Raw genomic sequence first — 8,216 nt, forward strand, 5'->3', positions numbered from 1 at the left:
GAGGCGGCTGGGCTAGGCCCGGATTTCCGCGGTTGGATCAAGGCCATTTATGATGGCATCAAATCCACGGTTCAGGTGAACGGTTACCTGTCGGAGCCGTTTGAGATCAGGCGTTCAGTCCGTCAAGGGTGCCCCCTGTCTCCGCTTCTGTATGTTCTGTCTCTTGAGCCATTGCTGCGGAGGTTGGAGAAGTTGGGAAGCACCACTAATGAAATCGGATGTGGTAAAGGTGTTTCGGCGTATGCGGATGACGTCACCATCACCGTATCCAAGATGACTCAGCTACCTCGCGTAGCAGAGGCAATCAGAAGATACGAGACGGTGGCAGGGGCAAAAGTTAACATGGACAAGTCTGTAGGTTTGCGGCTCGGCACCTGGAGCAGCAAGCCGATAACGTCCAGTGTTGTTGGACACTGGACGGATGGCCCTGTTAAGTTGCTCGGAGTTTGGTTTGGTCCGGACTCCCAGACGGAGAAAAATTGGAGCGAGGTGACGAACAGGGTAGAAGCGCTATCCCGGACTTGGTCTGGAAGGGCGCTGTCCCTGAAAGGAAGGGCGGAGGTGGTGCAGACGTTTATTGCGTCAGTTATCACCTACCGCCTCACCGTCGTCCCCTGCCCTGATTTGTGGCTAAACAAGCTGGTTCGGATTCTCTTCCGCTTTTTGTGGAGGGGAAAGCCGCTTGTGAGGCGCTCCGTGTGCTGTCAGGAACCGTTAAAGGGTGGCCTAGGGATGCCGTGGTTGTTGATGTGCAAATATGCACTGAGACTAAGGCATCTCTGGTCTTACCTGGATGGTGGTCAGGTGTGGAATTTGCTCGCCGAGGAATTCTTTCCACGACCAGCCTCTCTAGAGGGATTTAAACCCGGTTTAATTAAAAGACAGAAATCGACTGAATGGCAAAAGGAATGCCGGCAGGCACTTGAGCTAATCCACAAGGCGGGTAAGGCCGGCAGCGGGAATACCACCTCTGCGTTTTACAAAGGGTTGGTAGAGTTTAAAAGTGACGACGTGCTAGGAGAGACACTGGGGCTCGATGAGAACCAGCTATCCAACCTGTTTCGGAACACTTTCAGGGCGGGGTATTTGGATAATTACCAAAGATCCCTGAATTGGCAGTGTTTCAGGAATGCTTTACCTGTCCACGAGAAATTGTCCAGGCACGGGATTTCAGTGCCACCCGAATGTCCAAGATGCGGGCAGGAGAAGGAAACCATCCTGCACGCTCTTGTTCAGTGCACCCATCTTTCGGAGATGACAATTTACGTCGAACACGTGCTGTCGCACCTAGGAAGAGTACAGCTATCGGCTGAGTCTGTGATTAAGAATGCACCGCCCGCCGGACTACCTAAGGAAGGTGAGGCTTGTTTCCTATGTACAGTCGCAGTTATGAAAGAGTGTGCATGGAGAACTCGAATGCAAGGTATGAAGACAAGAACCTTCATCTCCGGCCCTGGAATGCTATACTATTTCAGGTACCACCTGAAAAGCAAGATAGGGCTGGAGAGAAGACACCTGTCTAGAAGAGTATATGAGGAAAGATGGAAGGAAGTAGGAAGGAAGTTGCGAGTGAGCGGCCCTACTTAAAACTTTCCTGAAAAAATACAAAGGTGTAGACTGGTGTACCCTGGAATTAGGTGTAAACCATTGGTAATATTCCAAGTTTTGTAGAAAAATTTTTAAATATATATATTTTTAAACGTATATTTTTTCAAAAAAAGCTAAAAAGACTCACTAAATGACAATTCTTAAATGTTTGTAGTGTCCTGTATTGTCCAATCTATGTAAGATATTATTATCGTAATAAAGAGAATTAACATAGAGCTTTGGATATCTATGAACTGGTTCGAAACACGTGATCCTGCTGAAAGATGAGAGAAATTGACGAAAGATTTCAAGGTTGATTAGGTATATTTACTATTAATTAATTAAAATTTAAATATTTCGTTATACCATATAGTAGAGAATATTTATTATGAACTACTAATTGTTCACATTAAAAAATATTTAAGATTTCTGTAGCAGAGAATTAGTTAAATATATAAAATTTTCTTTTTTAATTAGTGGTTGTTTATTTAGATATTTTGTATAATACCGAATGTGAAATTCTGTGATGCTAACTCTGGTTTCTTCACACCCCGAGCGGATAAATCTTTCGCCTTTTACTAAAGATTTCCGTGGGGAGGAACATTTTAATGAGTCTATAGACTTATTTTTGAAAGCCTCATCTAACCATGAGGCGATAATTAAATTAACATCAAATCAATTGTTTTCCATCCATGACTACCGCAAAAACTTTTGTGGCGGCGTTGAAATAACCATTGTTGTTGCTTCGTACCCTGTTGGTTTTCGTTGTAGGTCATCACTGATTGAGAAGTCTTTAGATCAGAGGCGTTCCAGCCACGATAGACCAGTCGATGTTTTCTATTTGTAGGATTTACATTACATGTGTCCTTCCTTTCTCAAAACGGTAGTGTATAATTTGAGGAAACTCGGCTGCTATTTTCTGTCATATAACACGTATCCTTTACTTGTTTTAATCATAAGACTGCGGTCATGCTGGAGTACATCCATGAAGAATTCTAGTCGAACGAATTGACCACATAATTCCTCATCTCTTAAATATAGAACTGTTCAAGTGGTTTGTTGAATGTATTTATATAATGGAGAATACTATCAAAAACATTAGAATTAAATGTGATAAAATAAATTAATATCTTCATTATGAAACAAAAGGATTTTTCTAGAAACTTTCTCACTTCAGGTTTTGGAGAAATGATTTTCATTTTTGTTAAAATTACAACAAAATTAGGGCATTTTGAAGCCAGAGCAATTCGGATAAAGTCTCCGAGATTCGATCGATTACTCTGCCTTGTTTTTATGTTCATTAGGGTGGGAAATCCTTGTTCGCAAAGGTAGGTTGTTGCAAAAGACAGCAACTTTTTGACTGCCTTCTCATGCCACACGAAAAAGTTCTTTTCTATTCTATGCACAAGGCCCGAAATATTTGGGGGAGGGGGCCAGTCGCTTAGATCGACCCCAGTAGGCAACTAGTACTTAATTTATCGACCCTGAAAGGATGAAAGACAAAGTTGACCTCGGCGGAATTTGAACTCAGAACGTAAAGACAGACAAAATACCGCTAAGCATTTCGCCCGGCGTGCTAACGATTCTGCCAACTCACCGCCTTAATTCTACTTATGTCTCATGAGTCCCCATCACCCCCAAGAAGTTCATTTATACCCCCGCTTGGGGTGCTTTACTTCCGCTATAGTAGAAGACATTTGCCTAAGATGTCACGCTGTGGGACTGAACTCGAGAACATGTGATTGGAAAGCAACCTTCTTGTAACATTAGACCGAAATTCTTTAGTCACGGATCAATAGTGATTGAATAAAAGTATGATCAACAATCTTTTATCCCGTGACCACCCTGTCATTTTGTATACTTAGGTCTCACATCGTGTAATGTGTCCTTCCTTAAGATAGCAAGACGTAATATGATTGAAATTTGACTGCTATTTTTAGCAGTTTAAACTTACGTCGGACTATCAACGATCGATCGCTGCTGTAGCTGTTGCTTATGGTGGTGGCGGCGACGGCGGCTAGGGTTGGAGCGTCGCTGATTTCAAATCTTCTTAATCATTTGTCGACTTGGAGCTAATCCTCTCTCCTCACCAACAACAATCGTTTTTATAAGACTACTATACTACTACTACTACTACTACTACTACTTCTACTACCACCACCACTACTACTACAACCACCACCACTACTACTACAACCACCACCACACTACTACTACCACCACCACAACTACTACTACTACCACAACCACTACTACCACCACCACCACCACCACCACCACCACCGCTACTACTATTACTACTACCACCACCACCACCGCTACTACTACTACTACAACCACGCACCACCACTACTACTACTACAACCACCACCAGTACTACTACTACAACCACCACCACTGCTACTACTACTACTACTACTACTACTACTACCACTACTACCACCACCACAACTACTACTACTACTACTACCACCACCACTACTATCACCACCACCACCGCTACTACTACTACTACCACCACCACTACCGCTACTACTACTACTACTACAACCACCCACCACCACTACTACTACCACCACCACTACCGCTACTACTACTACTACTACAACCACCCACCACCACTACTACTACTACAACCACTACCACTACTACTACTACTACAACCACCACCACTACTACTACTACTACCATCATCACCACCACCACTCCTTTTTCTCGCATTTCGAGCGACCACGAGGAGCAAGCGGAAATAAAAAATTCAAGTAACTTTTTGTCGGGTGTGCTTTGTATGAAAGGCGGCACGCGGGTGCAGTTGGGCGGTGACGAACGTAGATCCTTAAATATCTATGAACTGGTTTAAATCACGTGGTTCTGACAGATAGGAACATTGACGATCGCTCTAAAGGTGAAGGTCGATTACAAATTTCACTGACTGGTATGAATAAATCTAGTTTTATTTAATTATACCCTAAATATCTCTTTATATCATAGAGTTCAAAATATTTATTATAATGTGCTAATTATCTACATATTAATATATTTAAAATTAGTGTAGTACAGAATTAATTACGTAAATTAAATTACTTTTTGTAATCAGTGTTTGTTATTTTAGCTATTTTGTATAATAATAGACATGACATTGGATTTTTACTCTGGTTTCTCCTCACCCAGAGCGGATAAATCTTTCGCCTTTTACTAAAGATTTCCGTGGGGAGGAACATTTTAATGAGTCTATAGACTTATTTTTGAAAGCCTCATCTAACCATGAGGCGATAATTAAATTAACATCAGATCAATTACCTTCCATCAATGACCACCTCCACTAAAAATTCAGTGCGGTCATCGATATATCCGCTATAAGTGCTTCATATCTGGTTGGTTTATATCGCAGGTCGTCACTGATTGAGAAGACTTGTTATCAGAGGCGTTCCATGACGGTAAACCCGTCGATATGTAGGATTGCGTTACAGAACGCGACCTTCCTTTTTCGAAACGGTAGAGTACAGTTGGAGGAAATTCGGCTGCTATTTCTGCCATAAACATATATCTTACTTGTTTTAATCATTTGAATGCGGCCATGCTGGGGCACAGCCTTGAAAAATTTTAGGACTCGGGTTCATTCTCATTGCGTGGCACCTTGGACAAGTGTCTTCTGCTATGCTCTCAGGCCGACCAAAGCCTTCTGAGTTGATTTGGCAGACAGAAACTGAAAGAAAACTTTCGTATATATATATATGTGTGGGTGTCTGTGTTTGTCCCCCGCCACCATCGCTTGACAGCCGATGTTGCTGTTTCAATAATAATAGTATTATTATTGGGACGGAAAAACCTACTTTTTTTCTGTCGAGGGCTTATATGCCCAATTATTAGACTATTTTCTTTTATCCTCGCGCGCTGATCGCTTATAAGCTTTAAGCTTATAAAATACTATTGTTACATTTTTAACCGAATTGTAAAAATCGACACTGCTTAACAAAAACCTTCACATATCTATTTATCCATCTCTCTCTCTCTCTATATATATATATATATATACACACATGTATACAAATACATACACATAAAAATACGTATTTAAATATAGCAGAAAAATATTTTCTACTCTAGGCATAAGGTCCGAAATTTTGGAAGAGGCGGAGCAGTCGATTAGATTGACTCCAGTACGCAGCTGGTACTTAAGTCGACCTCGGCGGAATTTGAACTTAGAACGTAAAGACAGACGAAATACCTATTTCTTTACTGCACACAGAGGGGACAAACAAGGATAGACAAACGGATTAAGTCGATTATATCGACCCAGTACGTAACTGGTACTTAATTTATCGACCCCGAAAGGATCAAAGGCAAAGTCGACCTCGGCGGAATTTGAACTCAGAACGCAGTGGCAGACGAAATACCGCTAAGCATTTCGCCCGGATTGCTAACGTTTCTGCCAGCACGCTGCCTTATAAATCCAATAATATTCTTTTCTATTCTAGGCACAAGGCCCGAAATTTTTGGGGAGGGGGCCAGTCGATTAGATCGACCCCCATTACGCAAGTGACCCTTCCTTTTTCGAAACGGTAGAGTACAGTTGGAGGAAATTCGGCTGCTATTTCTGCCATAAACATATATCTTACTTGTTTTATCCCGAAAGGATAAAAGGCAAAGCTGACCTCGGCGGAATTTGAACTCAGAACGTAACGGCAGACGAAATAGCGCTAAGCATTTCTCCCGGCGCGCTAACGTTTCTGCCAGCTCGCCGCCTGTTAACAGCAGAAAAGTATTGAGTGCAAAAGCGGTGCAGGAATGTTTGTGTTGTAGTGTTAAGCTCAGCATCTTGGTACTCAATTTAATGGAAGTCGCGGATAGATAAAGAGAGAGAGAGAGAGAGAAAGAAAAAGGAAGTGTCTGTATGTCATATACAAGTTTCCATGATTGTTGTTGAATGGATTGATGTATGTACCACGTGGTGTTGTTGTTGTTGTTGGTGGTGGTATTATTATTAGTAGTAGTAGTTAAAGAATTCAAATCGATGATGGCAGGTGGAGCGAACGGAAGTCTTGGTGGTAGTGGTGGTGGTGTTGTCTTTGGTGGCAATGGTGGTGGCGGTTGTGGTGGTAGCGATGGTAGTGAGTGTTTTAGTGGCAGCGGTGGTTGTGGTGATGATTATGATGATGATGATGATAATGACGGTGGTGGTGACGGTAGTGGATCTTTTGCGAAGATAGTATGTAAGCTATGAGTTGTTGTTGGTTGTGCTTTTGGTGATGTGTTAGTGAGGTGCTGTGATGCTGGAACGGTGGGTAGGGTGGGTGGGAAAGACAGAGAGAGAGAGAGAGACAGAGGAAGAGAGAGAGAGACAGAGTCGGTCTAGGAGGCATGAGTTGAAGACATGAGAAAATCTGTAGAACATAGCATCTTTTTCTTGGCACTGGCATCAAGGTGCTCCCTTATTTCGTGTGTAGGGATCCGGGTAACGGGGGTGAGGATAGAGAGGTGTGTGTGTGGGGGGTCTCTGTTGTGCACCGTACTGTTTTGTGAGTTCAATCAAAGATGTATTCTTCAGAATGAAAAGCATTAATGGAAGGGGCGGACCCAAACAGAGACGGGGTGGGGATGGAGTTGAGAAAAAGAAGTAGAGAAATAGAGAAATCTGGGGAGAGAGAGAGAGAAATGTGAACAGAGAATAACGTGTGTATATGTATGTGTGTATGGGCGCGTACATGCATGAATGTATATATATATATATATATATATATATATATATGTGTGTGTGTGTGTGTGTGTGTGTATGTATATATACATATATATACTTATATGTATACAATATATGTGTATCTCTCTCTCTCTATATATATATAGTTAAAAAAAAAGAAAAAAAAAGGCGAGAAAAACGTGAAGACGTGGTATATGTAAAGTATTAATATAAGCATATATATATATATATATATATATATATATATATATATATATATATATATATATATATATATATATATAGTCTAAAGGGGTGACAAGTTCAAAGAAGCCATGTCCGGTCACTTAGAATAAAGAACAGAGATAAAAGCCTGAGAGTAAAGAAACATTACACACTCACACACACACACACACACACATACACATACACACACACACACCCATACACACACACACATACATGTTTATGTTTGTGTGTATTTATGTATATTTTATATGGAACTATTTCCGCTTTCTGAGTAAGTTAACCAAACGTTTGGAGGCGATGGGAAGGGGAGATAATCTCGAGTATCAGGAATTCTCCAGAATCGAAAACCATTAAGAGAAACACGGCTTAATAGCTTGGAGACAAGATGTTAGATCCATGCGTATTTCTACCGCAATAGGCGTCATCATCACAGCCGCATCATCTAGCCACTTCAATTCCTCTACTCAGTTTCACTCATGGAGAATGAATTGATAGGAAGTAATGGAAATTGATGTTTGCTTATGATAAAATGCCTTGGGATCGAACCAAGGATCTCGGTATCGTGCAGCGAACTTCTTAATCATTCGGCCTCACTGCATCGACTGATGTGGAATGAAACAAACCAAGACGGTGATAGTTCTTTAGGTTGGTTCAGACATCGTGGCTAAGACCATGCTAGAACATGGTCTTAGTAATTTATTCA

The 8,216-nt window shown here is 41.5% G+C and overlaps 2 non-coding genes across 2 annotated transcripts; both read left to right on the forward strand.

The window, feature by feature from the left end:
- Positions 1-2,117: 2,117 nt before the first annotated feature.
- Positions 2,118-2,242, forward strand: LOC128250846 (U5 spliceosomal RNA). The gene has a single exon (XR_008266819.2). It is a non-coding gene; the product is annotated as a U5 spliceosomal RNA (small nuclear RNA).
- A 2,492-nt stretch (positions 2,243-4,734) lies between these two features.
- Positions 4,735-4,859, forward strand: LOC128250839 (U5 spliceosomal RNA). The gene has a single exon (XR_008266812.1). It is a non-coding gene; the product is annotated as a U5 spliceosomal RNA (small nuclear RNA).
- Positions 4,860-8,216: the final 3,357 nt, after the last annotated feature.

The sequence above is a fragment of the Octopus bimaculoides genome, chromosome 24, assembly GCF_046866305.1.
Source record: "Octopus bimaculoides isolate indiv1 chromosome 24, ASM4686630v1, whole genome shotgun sequence".
NCBI lineage: Eukaryota > Metazoa > Mollusca > Cephalopoda > Octopoda > Octopodidae > Octopus > Octopus bimaculoides.